The sequence below is a fragment of the Microcebus murinus genome, chromosome 1, assembly GCF_040939455.1.
Source record: "Microcebus murinus isolate Inina chromosome 1, M.murinus_Inina_mat1.0, whole genome shotgun sequence".
In the NCBI taxonomy this organism is placed as follows: domain Eukaryota; kingdom Metazoa; phylum Chordata; class Mammalia; order Primates; family Cheirogaleidae; genus Microcebus; species Microcebus murinus.
In genome coordinates this window covers 90,750,598-90,765,324 of record NC_134104.1, presented here as the reverse complement: position 1 = coordinate 90,765,324, position 14,727 = coordinate 90,750,598, and positions in this window count along the sequence as shown.

Here is a 14,727-nt window from a genome sequence, read left to right as displayed (position 1 = left end):
TTCAGACTCTTCCCTGGGGATGGCAAATCAGAGCAGGCAGTGAAAGTCTTCCTGAGCTTTATGCAGGACACTGACTCCTCTCTTTGCTTGCTCTTACCCCAACTTCATCCAAATGAGGTGACTACATATTTTTTAAAACTGTAGCTTCATTAATTAGCCTTTTAAATCTTGATTTAACTTGAGGGCAGCTTTCAATGCGTCATGACAACAGCCCAGACGCCACCCCTCAGGAAGCTCAGGAGCAACGCACAAGCTCTGTTAGCCCCAAGCTCCTGCGTAACCGCCGAGACGAAGCCATGAGTGCCCCCTCTGCCAACTGGCCACCTTGCCATCCCTTCCCATGGCAAACACGGAGCCACTTCAGATGGCCTCCTAACACCTCCTGAGCAAGCAGACGTCATCTGCTCCTCTACCATGCCAGGACGGGGCCTGGGATAGAGGCGGAGAACAATTAGTGATCTGTCTGGGGCCAGGCAGCAATTTGTCACCACTGATGGAACACAAGCTGGCAGGCCCTGGTGACCTCTTCAAAATGCTCCAAAGCACAAACAGTACACACTCCCAGCATTTTTATAAGGGCAGCATCCAGAATGATGATAATGAAATTCTCACCATGCTTACCGTGAGCCAGGTACTTTCTCAGAGCTTTATTTAACTGATTTAATCCTCACAGCAGCCCTCTGAGGCTGTGAGTTTTATTATCCCCGTTTTACAGATGAGGAAACGGAGACATGGAGAACTACATGGCTTCCCTAAGGTCACATAGATGTAAGAGGCAAGGAGGAGTCAAACCCAGAGAGTCTGAGCTCCTTCCTGTGCCGGGAACCCTTCAGACTTGGGGTGGCCCCCCAGCATTTTCTTTTCAGAGTGGAATTAATGCTCTGAGAAGTTAGGAATTTCTGTGGTTTTGTTTTCTTCTCTGTCCTCAGCTCCTAAAACCTATTGACTCACTGTCACCTTCTTGCTGCTGGTGACAACCCTACCTCTAGACCACACAATTCAGGCTGATGGTTTTTCCACCAGGCACTTTTGATCCTGCACGTGAGCTGACTTTGACTTTGTGCCTTGCCTTCTGGTTGCACTTGGCTTACGTCTGTGACCTCTGTAAAATGATCTGAGCCCTTGCCCAAAGCCAGAAAGGTGTTAGTTGCTTGAGACAACTCAGGCTCAAGGCAGGTGTGACATTGGCATGAGTGCCACTGAGTCATTGTCCCACCTGCTGAACCATGAGACTAGACCAGATGATGTGGAAGGAGTGCAGAGATTCCCACCTCTTCGCTCCTGGCAGGCTGGAATTGGAGGGTGGAGGGTGGGGTTATTGTAGTGGTTGCAAGGATGGTGGAGGGACTTTTGTGTGCAAGGAAACATGCTCTGTGTCAGCCATTATGGCACCAGCTACCCCCACAGACCTTTAAAATCTGGTCTGAATGTAGAGGGTTCCCACTTGCCACCCTCCTCCTGCCCCAGACTGTAATCCAGGCCCGCCTGACTCCCGGCCCTGTTTTGTTTCCACACTGGCTGATGGCACAGGCTTGTCCTGGGGGAGTCACCTTGGGCTGCTTTCCCGCTGCCCACAAACACCTCCTGATATCTTTGCATCTGAATTCCAGGCACAGAGACAACTGAGGGCTCCTGGAATGGTGGAGAGTGTCAAAGGTGCAGCTTCCAGGAGGCCCTGGAGAATGCAGGGGCTTTTACTGTCTGGGAACCACAGCCTGGCTGGTCCACCTCTCCCCTGTGCAGGCTCAGCCCCATCCCAGGAGTGCACAGGCCCTCACAGCACTCATAGCCTGCTGTTGATGAGAAGAAGGGGTCCCAGGAGAGGAGGCCTGGAACTGCATGGGGAGAAGCTGGAGAGCTGGATAGGGGTGGGACACGGGGTTAGCTAAACCCAGGTCCGTGAGCAGGGTTTTTCTCCAAGTCCGATAGCCTTTGAGTCTTATATGGGGAAGTTTCCATGATACCACGGGGTCTGATTAATTCTCTTTCTCACATACATGCACGTGCACACACAGTTGGGGACACACACACTGCACCAGTCCCCACATCTGAGGTCCTCAGAAAGGACATGAGGGCAAACATCTCAGAGGACTTAATGTTACGCTTCCAAATGTGATCAAACAAAGCCATCTGGAAACTCTGTTTCTCCGGGAGGCTGTTATTCTTTAACTCTCTCAAAAGCAGGGGTAGGTGGCTGTAAATGCAAAATGACATTTAGTCAACTGAGTAACACCAGCCCCAAGGGTCAAAGGCCCTGGCAAAGAAGCAATTTTTACCCCATACATTAGCAGACCAGATGTGGTTTGTGGAACATTCTGAAGCTTTAAATGGCCAGATGTTATCCAGCCTTTTCAGGGCCACCCTGGTCAGTCAGTGCAGAGACTTCAGACTGGGCCCCTTCCTCTCTACAGCCTAATGGCTCATCTTCCAAAGGTCCTCCATACCTTGATTTTCTGCCAACAGACACAACTGACATCAGGAGATCTGGACATATCTTAGATAAGACAGACAAAATGCAAGTCCCTCTAACAGGCTGTGGAAGTGGCGGGCTAAACGTGGAGGCAGGCCCAGGGCACTGAGGGATCTGGGCTGAGGAACGTATCCAACAGCCTGGGAGAGGCCAGGGCTGGGCTCCTGGAGAAGGTAAGCCCAGAGCCAAGCCTTGCAGGGTGAGCAGGAGTTGGCCAGGGCATCCCTGGTAGAGCAGACAGCCAAGTTGCCAGTGTGGTCAGCGTTGCTGAAGGGTCAGGTAGAGCACATCAGACAGAGACAAGTTGCAGCCCCTAAAGTGGGCAGTCAGAGAAGCCTTGTGTGCGGTGATGGGAGCTTCATCCTGTAGGCAATGGAGCACCAGGAGAGCACTGTAACTAAGGCAGTATCAGGGACAAACGATAGTAAAAGCTAACATTGATTGAATGAATTCCTTTTATCCTAGTCATTGTTCAAAGTGCTTTGCATAACTCATTTGTTTACTCATTTAATCCTTGCAACAGGCCTATAGGGCACATACTAATATTCCCATGTCACAGCTAAGGAAACTGAGGCATGGGGTGCCTTCACAGTCACCCAGCTCCTAAGTTGTGGAGCTGGGATTTGAACCTAGCAAGTTTAGTTTTTGAACTCATTCTCTCAAGCCACTCTCCTATTATTTATAATTTTATATCCATATCTTTTCAAAAGGATTTTAAGTGCTTTACAATAAAACCTAATATATAGTAAGCACACTAAAAATAGAAGTCAAAATGAAAGAAAGAACAGAAACAGACATTCACAGCAAGACTTCAGGATGGGAAATTACTGAACTTGAGCCCTAATCTTTATCTGAGCTTTCTGACAAAAAAAGTGTGAAATTGTCAGGTTACAACTCTCTTGCTCCTTGCTGGGCAAGGGGGTGGGGTGGGCATACATGTTTATCTGAGAGACACACTGCTTCCTTGTACTGACTTCTAGAAGGAAATTTGTTGACCAATTCCCAATACTAACTGTGATGTAATATAAAAGGCTTATTAATTTCTTAGGGCTGCTGTAACAAATTATAGCAAATTTGGTGGTTTAGACAACAGAAATTTATTTTCCTACATTTCTGGAGGCCAGAGGTCCAAATCAATGTATTGGCAGGGTTGGCTCCCCTCAGAAGCTCTGAGGGAGAATCGATTCCACGCCTCTCTCTTAGCCCCTGGTGGCTGTAGGCAATCCTTGGCATTCCTTGACTTGTAGACATATCACTTCAATCTCAACCTCCATCTTCATATGGTCTCCCCCACCCCCACCATGTCTCTGTGTCTCAAAACTCCCTCTCCTTCCTCTTATAAGGACATCAGTCCTTGGATTAAGGGCCCATTCTAAAGCCAAGATGATCTCATCTTGAGATCCTTAAATGCATTTGTAAAGACCCTATTTCCAAATAAGGTCACATTCACAGGTACCAGGATTTAGAACTTGAATGTATTCTTTTTGGGGCCACTATTCAACATGTTACATGAGGCATTCAATAATAATAATGCAAAATAATTAGAAGGAATTTTTTATGGCTGTTTCTCACAGTGACCAAGCCAAGGGTAGAGTTCTGATTGCAATGCAGCCCACTCGAGATGGGTTCCATATAATTGGGCTACCAGAAGGTTTACCTGCTCTCAAGAAAGGGCCCCTGAATAGAATATCTTGTGAGCTTTGGTGGACAGAGCTTCACTATAGGTGAAGTCAGGTGATTCACAGGATTCCTAGTACGAAGCAGAGTTTTTGGCCAGGACCTGTTGGTGGGAGCTGCCTAATCCAGTGAAGAACTGTGGCACATGTGTGAATCGCCAGGGAAGATTTTGCAAAATACAAATGCCCCGGTTGCAGCCAAGGCAAACAAGGCTGCATTTCTGACTTCTGTTGTCTCTTGCCTTGTGTTGACTTTTTAATGGGAATCTTCTCCATCAGTGGGGGAGTGGTTGGGACCATCTATGCCAGGTTGCTGTGGGTTTCCTTCCAGTCTAGTGGCACAGCAGGAGGAGAGGGGTCAGAGTACCGGTGGCCTTGAGATGCTATTTGAGTTTGCTTTCCCAGCTCATTTCCGCAAAAGGACACATTTGTCCCTTTCCGAACTTTAATGCCCCATCTATAAAATGGAATAAGAAGGTTTAACTCATAGAATTGTTATGAAGACTAAATGACACATCCTATGTGAAACACTTAACGCAGCATCTGGCAGAAGTGGAGAACAAGAGAACTGTACTAAGAGCATCATTGTATGTTTCAGACCCTTGGTTTCCTAGCCATTTCTGGTGATGATCACTGTGGTGATAGAGGAGAATAAAAGACGAACAGCCACCCTGGTCCCTCTTTCCAGAACTTATGAAGAAAAGCCCTGACCACCTGCACTTCTCTCTTCTTGACAAGGTTATTGATTTTACCTTAGTTTTTAAGCAATCATTGTTCCTCTAGATAATTTCCCATTTAATGAGACTCCTGTGTCCTGCTGGAACAGTGAATACAGAGACGGGGGTCTTGGGAGGCTCTGGTGCAACCTGGGTGCTCCTAATTAAGCCAGACTTTCTGCTCACCTGCGGACTTAGACTAGACTTCAGAGTAAATCACCCGAAGCCTGCACACTTCAGAGCTAGAATTTAATAGGATGGATTTCCCATGGGTATTTCAAGGGCAGCAGCTCATTTTCAAATAAGAATTTTCCCATAAAGAACAAGCATGGGCCTTTCTTGGGTGGGGCTCATTGTAAAAACTGTAATTCTTCTAAAATATGATCTACCCAAAAGCTGGTACTGTTTGACTCCTGCAAAGCCTTCCAGGATATGGCCTCAATCTACCTTCCAGATGAAATCATTATGTCCTGAACCATCCTTTGCTCAGGCCGCATGTGTTGGTCTCTTCAGGCTGCCATAACAAAACACTGTAGACTGGATGGTTTAAGCAACAGAAGTTTTTTCTCAAGTGCTGGGACTAGAAGCTCAATATCAAAGTGCCACCATGATTGATTTTGGGTGAGGGCTCTCTTTTTGGCTTGTAGACAGCCACCTTGTTGTTGTGGCCTTGCATGGCCTTTTTTTAGTTAGTGCTCTCTGGTGTCTTTTCTTATAAGGACGCTAATTCTATCAGATTACAGCCCCACCTTTATAACCTCATTTAACCATAATTAAATGGTCTAGTAAAACAGAACATGTGTGCCCTGCCCAGCCTTGCTCTTCTGCCCAAACCTGGCCCATCTGCCTCTGGGTTGAAAATAAGGAACTGAGGCACCTCAGGTGGTCCTCAGTGGTATTTTACCAGACCCCAGGGCTGGAGGTGACTGCCTGAGTGCTGTGCACTTTGTGCTACCCAATGGCCTCTGTCCTTCCTTACTCTGAATGCAGCCACACTGGGGGTTAGCACTTCAACATATGCATATTGAGGGGACACAATGTCCAGTCCATTGCACCAAGACACTGACCTCCACGCAGGGCTTGGGCTCTCCTGCCCATTCCCTCCACCTGAAATGGGATTTGTTCTGTCGTTTCATATTCCAATTCCCTCTTGAGAATAGCTAATTCCCTGGCTACCGGGGCCATCTCTTGCACAAAACCTCGGACTCTTTTCCCATTCTTCTCCCAACTGGAAGTTGAAAGTTCCCCAGGCTTCTTTTGAGCTTACATAAAATTTTCTCTCTATCTTTTTGTTTCTCTGCTTTAGTCTCATCCTGGCCACTTTCTAGGCTTGTGGCTCCTAGTCCTGGCTGTGCAGAGTTACTTGTACAGATCTTTAGAAGTTCAGATGCTAAGCCCAATTCTAGACCTATTAAAGAATCTTTGGTGATGGAGTCCAGGACTGCGTGTCCTAAGGATGGGGCCATCTTGATGTGTGGCAATCGGGGGTGGAAACCCCTGCACTGGGCTATAAACTCTGTGAGAATGTCATTCCTGTGAACAAAACATGGTGCCCTTCTCTGCTCCATATCATGTAATAGTCTTTTTCTGGTATCTCCTTTAGTAGGACATTTCCTAGACTCCTTGGCCACCAGGGTTCCAGGCGCAAGTCTGGTTCAGTAATCTCTGAAGCCCTGGTCTTGAACGGGGCAGGGAGAGCTTGGGGTTCAATGCACTGCGGGGTGGAGAATTTCCAGGTGGGCTGGGAGGGGGCTGTGTTTAGATTACTGCCAGAAAAGCACCAACATCCTCAAGCACCAAGCTGAGGAAGCCAGACTTGGTTGTTATGCTTTGCCAAGATGTTTGTTAGGTTTATCTATTGTTGCATAAAAATAAATCACCCCAAAACAGTCACTTAATACATGAACATTTATTATTTTTAACAGTTCCTGTGGCTTAGGAATTGGGGGTCAGCCCAGCTGGGTGGTTCTGGCCCACGGTGTTGTGTACAGTTGTGGTCCGTCAGCTCTGGCTGGAGCTGGAATGGGGTGCAGAGGTGCTGGCAGAGCTGGGGGCTGGCAATATCTCAAGGCAACTAAGGTGGGGTTTTTTTTGGTTTTATTTTCTTCTTCTCTCTTACTTCTTAAGCTCCTCTACACTGCAGTAAGAATGATGGTGGGAAATCTCAATGGAGAGGAGGGGAGGGTAGAGAAGTCCCACACGCAAACCCTGATCAGGAGGCCATTGAGTCAGAATGCTTAGTCATTCCTTCCTTCAACAAATATTTGCTGCCTGCTGTGTGCTGGATACTGTTATCAGCACATCAGTGATCAAAAAAACGGACATAGATCCTTGCCCTCACGTGGCTTTCATTCTGGTAGAACACGTATTAACCATGTCCTAGGTGCCAGGCTATGTCCCAGGTACTTTACATATGTGATCTCATTTAATCCTTGAAGCAACTTTATAAAGGAAATAACTTTTTTTTTTATCCCCATTTGACTCTGGCACAGAGAGGATGAGTCAGTTGCCCAAGGTCCCACAGCTAGCAGGAGGCTGAGCACAGTGTGCATCCAGGTGTCCTGGCTCCAGAGGCTCTGCCCTCTCTGCCGTGCTGCCACTAGATCTGGACAGGAGTCAGCAGGTCACTTAGTTCACACCCTCCTTCCACAGTGTGGACTCAGAGGTACCAGGTGAGGAGACAACGTGCCCAAGATCAAACAGCTTGCTAGTGTTGGGACTGGAACTAGAATCTTATCTTCTAGAACGTGACTCATTTTCCTGTGTCCTTAGGCTTTTGAGGCAGAAAATTATGTGAAGGGTGGGGGATCAGCCATATCTTCATGTTTTCCAGTCTTGAATGAGAGTTCTCTGGGGACAAGGACAGCTTTCACTACTGTGTTTTTCTGTCTTGTCCACTGGTGGATAGTCCTTGTGCTGTCCTCCACAGGTGGGAACAGGATGGCCTGCTCAAAGTCACAAAGGGTGTTTTCCAGCTCAGTGCAGCACCCTTCTTCTTGATCACTTGTGAGACAAATGCCACGTGTGGGTTTTGGAGACCAACATCACCCTGACCAGCCTTTGCTCTTCTTTCCTCAGCCATCGGTGAGCCCAGATTCCCCTGTGGCTGTGCCTACCAGGCTTAGTCAAGAGTGAGGCTGCAGGGACCAGTCGTGCCTTCTCCAGCAGCCGTTTCTCTGCATGGGAGGCCTTGCGGGCAGCAGCACAGGTTGGAGTTCTGTGCCCTCCCATGCACCAGTCAGAACCATCCTCATCACCAGTGGCCTCCAAACTGCAAGGAGCCCACTGGGCAAAAAGAGCAGAGTGGGGCACAAATGTCCCGCCATGGGGTGCTGGAGACAAGAGCTATAGAATTTCAGACTGGAAGTTAGAACTTGGCAGTCATCCTTCTCAGATTTTCCAGAATAGTTCCAATTTTATGCACATAATTCTTTTTGACAAAGATGACTCATTAAAGAAATAACTAAATGTGATTAATTTTTATGCCTTTAATAGGAATTCCTATATAAACAAATCTACTAATCAATAAAACAAAAGCCTTTCTTAGCACCAAGAGCACTCATTTGGATTTTGTAAATACATTCTCCTTATTTATAGATCATTCTGACTGGAAATGTACCAAGGAATAAGTTGCCGAGGATCAATCAAAGAGTTGGGGGGTTGAAATCACACACCTCCCCTGGCTAAAAGAGGGAAATAATATATAGTTGTACAGGTTGTGCACTGTACAAGTCTGCCAAATACAAGGTGTCTCTATTTGTACTGCAAACATTATTGATTTGTATGTTTAACACAATTTTATGACAAATGGGAAGATTTTGTTTTAGTATAATCAATATACAATATTAAGACAATTTCAAACAGAATGAAGCAAAGTGTCTTAAGGAAGGAATGCCTGTTCTAATTTGCACAGTGGTGTCCTATAAACCACTGGTGGCCTAGATTGAATATCCAGCTCTACGAAAGTCATGGGCCTCGGATAGAGCAGTCAAGATCAAGGGGAAAGTAGAGCAGTTGATTGCAGGACTTTGATTCTTCTTTTTTTTATTTACTTTTTTAATTTTAGTGTATTATGGGGGTACAAGTGCTAAGGTTACGTATATTGTCCATGCTCCCCCCCCCTCGAGTCAGAGCTTTAAGGGACTTTGATTATTCTGACGGGTGTGTAGGTCAACACTTTATTTCAGTAGTTCTCAAACTTGACATTAGGAGATTTAAAAATACTGATGCCTGGGTCCCACCCCTAGAGGTTAAATTCTGATTTAACTGGTCTGGGACACAGCCTGAACATTGGGGTATTGAAAGTTTCTTCATGTGATTCTACTGTGCAGCCAAGGTTGAGAGCCACTACATTATTTGTTGATGGGTGATGGAGTGACATGGTCTCAAGAATGTATTGCCTTACGCTGGAAGCCCCTCTACAGCAAGGGTGCTTTGCTGCTGCAGAAAGATCCTGCCATCTCCGTGCTGCAGATGACCCAAGAAGATTCTAGAAGCCTTCCGAAAGGGGAGGGGAAGAACAATGCCAGACACTCTTAATAAATTCTCAAAACAACTCTAGAAGTTGTCAAAAAACAAAATTTCAACAAATTTAGTTTAAAGATCTAATTGGCTTTTATAGGTGATTTATGAAATGGACAGCATCCCATCCAAAGATTTAGAATATATTGTTCTGAGCTGAATGAGAAATGTCCATCTCTTACTTCTGTTTGAATGCTTTATGTTGTTAAACACTAATCAATTAAGAATTTCATTTAGGTAAAAGAAAAAGATGAAAGTAGTCATTCTTTGGAGTAAAAATATTGACTTACCACCAGTGAAGTGGAAAATGACTTTGTTTTTCAACCTCTAGTTAATCAAAGAGCAAATGCCATTTTAAATTGAAAAATAGCTCATTGGATGGTCTTAAGTTCTGATTGCTATGACTCCTAATCTCTTTCCCATCATCCTACCATGCCGCCCCCTGTTTTTATCCCTCAGATTAACTTCCTTTGTTCCCCAGGTAGAGGCAGAGACTGTTATTGGTGCAACATTCCAATTCTTTTTCTTTTCAAATTCTCCTCTGGGTTACTTCTCAATATTTTTCCGCAAAGAGGAAAAGCACAGTCCAGTGGGGACAGGGGACACCAGCCTGGCAGCAAGTCCGTGAGGTCAGGCTGTCAGCCTCAGGACCCAGGCTCTCTCAGACGTTCCCCAGCCCTCCCAGGGGCTTTGCCTCCTGTGGCCTGGGGGCAGGTGGTCAGCGATGAGGACTCCAGGGAGCTGAGTACAACTTCAGGATGCTTCACATCCTTTCTGAGAAAAAGGAGCTTGGTACCTTCAGATTCATTTGTGAAAGACCTCTCTGCAAACAAAAAGACTATTAACTATCAAAAATAAGTATCATAATTTTATAATTTCAAATCTTTCTTAAACATTTTTTTTTAGTCTTCATACAAATTATCGCCTGGAGTTGTGTTTTTTAAAATAGTGAAATGATTTATGTATTTAAGTTCCAGCCCTCACAATAAGCTATTTTTATATTGATTTTTATCTGTGCCAAAAAACGGTATTAATAGCAAGCAATGGAAGAGAGAATTATGGGCCTGTTTCTACTGCATTAAGTCCAAGTTCACCATTATTGTGTCTATAATCGCAGCATAGACTTGCCCAGTGCTGCTAAAATGATACCCAAGGATGTCTTTCTCCTGAAGGAAGTCTCAGTGGCATGGCAGCTTGGGAAAGTGTGGCCTGAAACTGAGACCCTCATCCCAGGTGTGGGAGTGTTAGAGCAGCAAGCCAGACCTTGGTTGCACGTTGGAATCATGTGGGGAGCTTTAAAACTCCTGCTGCCCAGACTACACCCTAGTTGGACCAACTAAGTCAGAATCCCTGGGGATGGCTGAGACCTGGGTGAGAACTACCGTGTTAGAGAGAAAAGATACCATTTCTGATCAGCCCAGGAGTTTTAACCTGCTCGGTTTTTAACCTGGGCCGGTTCACCCCTCCTGAGGCAACCTGGTGGTCCCCCCTCCCGCTCCCAGGAGATCACCACATTGTTGCCAGAGTCAGTTGCAGACGCCGGCTCTGGCATGGCGCTCTGCAGCCCAGAACTCCTGGGCTCAAGTGACCCTCCTGCCTCAGCCTCCTGAGTAGCACAGGAAGTACAGGTGCGCGCCACCGCATCCGGCAAGATATCACTTCTGTATGTCTCCATTTCCCCCCGGCGCTGGGCTTGGTGGGCAGGAGAATGGGAGAAGTTGAGAAAGAGGGTGAACTGGAGGCTTTAAACCACCTTGGAGCGTAACTACCACCACCACAGGTAGTGTAGGTGCCCCGCCCCCTGGTGGCGGCGCGCAGGAGGGAGCTGGAAACGCGCATGCTGGTCTGCGCCGCGCGCCTGTGGGGTAGACCGTGTGTCTTCTCCAGCCTGCTGCTTTCTTATATTTAAAAAATGTATTTATTTTTACATACAAATTAATAATATATTCATGTATATTTGTTTTAAATTGTATTATGTTTATGTATTATTTATAAATATATCTTTATATATTTTTATATTTTATATTGATATAAAAAGGTGTCAGTTATGGAGAACGCTAACATATTCTGGATTTAGAGTAAGCAGGTGAAGGTGAGGCCAGAAAGTGACCCCAAATGCTATTCCCTGAGCAGAACCTGATGTCTTAATCTGAAAACGTGGGGGTGAGTGGCCTGGCGTTTAGGGCAGGTCTGACCGCTGAACGGATGGGTCCCCACCTCTTCAGCACACACACACACACACCCCAGTTCCAGCAGAACAAAGATATGCCTGCTGCTTGCTAACATTTTAGCATTGGTCCTTGTCATTTCCCCCATACAGACTACACCTCTGATTCTTTTGTGCCTTTCTCCTTGTGTTTAAAGCCAACCACATATATTCTGATGTGGACTTCTCTGCACAGAAAGCCACGGTATCATTTGTCCCCACTCAGATAACATTTCCTGCCCTGGGACGGGTGGGGGTAGAGGGATGATGAATTCGGTCCTGAGGCTGCTGTGCTCAGCCCGTCTTCAGCTTGTTAGGTTGGGCGTCTGCAGCCGTTACTAAGAGGTGCATGTGGCAAAGCAAGGAGAAGAGCAGCAGGGCTGAGCACCACCTCCAGCAGGTGCAGGGAGAGCGTCACAGCAACTGGCCCCTGTGCTTCCCACTCGGGTACCAGTGGAGGCCCACACACCATATGTCTAAATACTTAAAAGTTTTACATCAAGCTAAGAGACCGATAAATGAATATGTTCTATCTTCCTACTTTCATAAATATTAATATGTCTTTATAAATAGCTGGGAGGTGAGGCTCAGCTGTAGAATTCTTGGACTCCTTGTAGTTCCTCCCCAGAATGTGATGGCATGGGACAGCTGGCTGTCCCTGCTAACAGCCGCCTTCTTTTCCCATCCCCTGGCTCCATCCCACTGCACAAGGAGCCTCCTGCATATGAGGACATTAGCTTACCTGTCCAAGCTCTGTCCACACAAGCTTGTAAATAGCCTCCCCTTGGCTACCACCAGGGCCTAGCTGGACCTATAATGGTAGTGTAGCCCACGAGTTGGAAGGCAGAGACACAGAAGGGTCCTGTGCAGGCTTGGGGACATGTGAGCAGGGAATTACTGCATCCCTACTATCTGGAATGTGGTGGAGAAGGGAAGAAATGGGCTGTAGCTGAACACATTCCTTTGGCCACTTGAGAAGGGACACACCAGAAGGGAGCCAGATCTGGGTCACCTATGCTGAGCCTGGGACAGGGGCTTTGTCTTTCAACACTGCTAATCCATGATGGGAATGGGATACACTCACTGCTCTTGGTATGTCTCCTTGCCACCATTTCCTAAACTCACAATCATTCCCGTATTTCTTCCAATATAAGGTTCCTTACTCAAGACTCTTCTAATCTATGTCAAATTAAAGAATTCTTAAATCCTTTTGTTGGTAATGCTCTTATGTATCATGTCATATGTCACGTGGGCAAAATTGAGGACAAGCCTAGGAGGTCTCAGAGCACTGGAGATCTAGGATGTACCTCTTGGGCTGAAGAATGATGTTCCTTTCTGGCAGAATTAGAAAGGTTGTGATGCTGGGATGATGCATTGGTTCAGAGCAAAGGCGCCTGCGGGCAGTAGCAGGCAAGGGGAAGCCTGCAGAAATGAACTTGTCAATATACTTGAAGAAACTGCCAGGAGCCAGTTTTCTGAGAGTTCCAATAGGTGTATGAAGTAGGTGTGTGTAGTAGGTGCCTTGCTCTCTGATCTTGGCAAAGAAGTAGGAGAGAAATCCCCACTAGACATTCAAGTGAAGATGTCAGGCAGTTGATAGAATCAGAATCTCATGGCTAGAGGCATAAATCTGGGCATTATCACTGTGGGGATGACACTTGGTGCTATGGGAGTGGATGCAATCGACAATTAGCTCATAACCAAAACAGAATCCTTGGTTCCCACTCACCTCTGCCTAAAACTTGTTTTTTCTCAAGACTCTCATCTCAGGTAATGGTGCCATTGACCCAGGTATGAAGGCTAAAACCCTAGAACATTGATTCCCACCTTTCCTCTACTTCCCCTATCAGATTGGTCAGTAGGTTCTGACAACCCTACCTCCAGAATACGTCCTGAGTAGGTTCCGCCCGCACTGTCTCCTCTGCTGCCAGCCTCCCGAAGCCACCACCAGCTCTCTCCTGGGCTCCAGCAAGAGCCTCCAAGTTGCTTCTCCTTCTTCCACTCCTAGTATATTTCCTTTCACTTTTAAAAATGTCTCAGTTTAGATTGTAAATTATATAGTCGATTCCCCAGTTGAGAGTCAGGGTGATCTTTGTACAGAATAAGTAAGACTGTATCATTTCTCTGTTTTAAAATCTCCACTGCTTCCCTTTGCCCTTAGGATGAAATGCAAAGTCCTCACCACAGGGCACTACCTGCTATGACCTCTGCTGGCTTTCTGACCTTGTCTCTGTATCACCCTCCACCTGTTCACGCTGATACAAACACACCAACATCCTTGATGCCCCCCAGATACGCCACGTCTGTTACTGCTTCGAGGTGTTTGCGCTTTCTGTTTCCCTGCCTGGAACACATCTCCTTGAGGGCAAGACACGGCTGGCTCCTTTTCATCCTCCATCCAACCTCAAATCCCACCTCCTCAGCCAGGCCCTGCCCCAGCACCATCTTGCTTTACTGTCTCCGTAGCCAGGATGACCACATGTCCCAGTTTGCCCGGGATAGTCCCGGTTTGTGGCAGTGGTCCTAGTATATTTCCTTTCACTTTAAAAAATGTCTCAGTTTAGATTGTAAATTATATAGTTATCACTTTCATAGCACCTTCCTTGGCCCTAAATTGTCTTTTTATTTATTCATTACTTCATTTACTTTTCTCACTCCCTATATTTACTTCCCTCCCAACCACCCCAACTAGAATATAAGCTCTGGAGAGCAAGGACATTACCCATCACATAAACTGCTGTATCTACAACAGAATCTGGCACATAGGAGGCGCTCAATAAATGTTTGTTGAATGAACGAGGGTGATAACTAGGAGTGGCCACCCGAATGTTACCCTGCCACTCAGCAGAGGAGCTTGGGGAATTGCCCACCAAATGGAGCAGGAGTGTCTGCAGTAAACCCTGACGGGGCTGCAAGTGGCCTGAGGGGCCTCCCAGAAGGGAGGAGGCGATTGTGAACTGATGTCAGCCAGGCCTCACATGGTGTTGTAAAAGCAATTACAGGGCAGCGCCATCCACTTGTGGCTGTCTTTGTGTCATTCCCTCTGCCTGGAAAGTCCAACTTGTCCCCAAAGGCCAAACTCAACTGCCACTTCTTCTTTGAAGCATTTTCTGAGCCATTTTCTTCCTGCCTGCCACT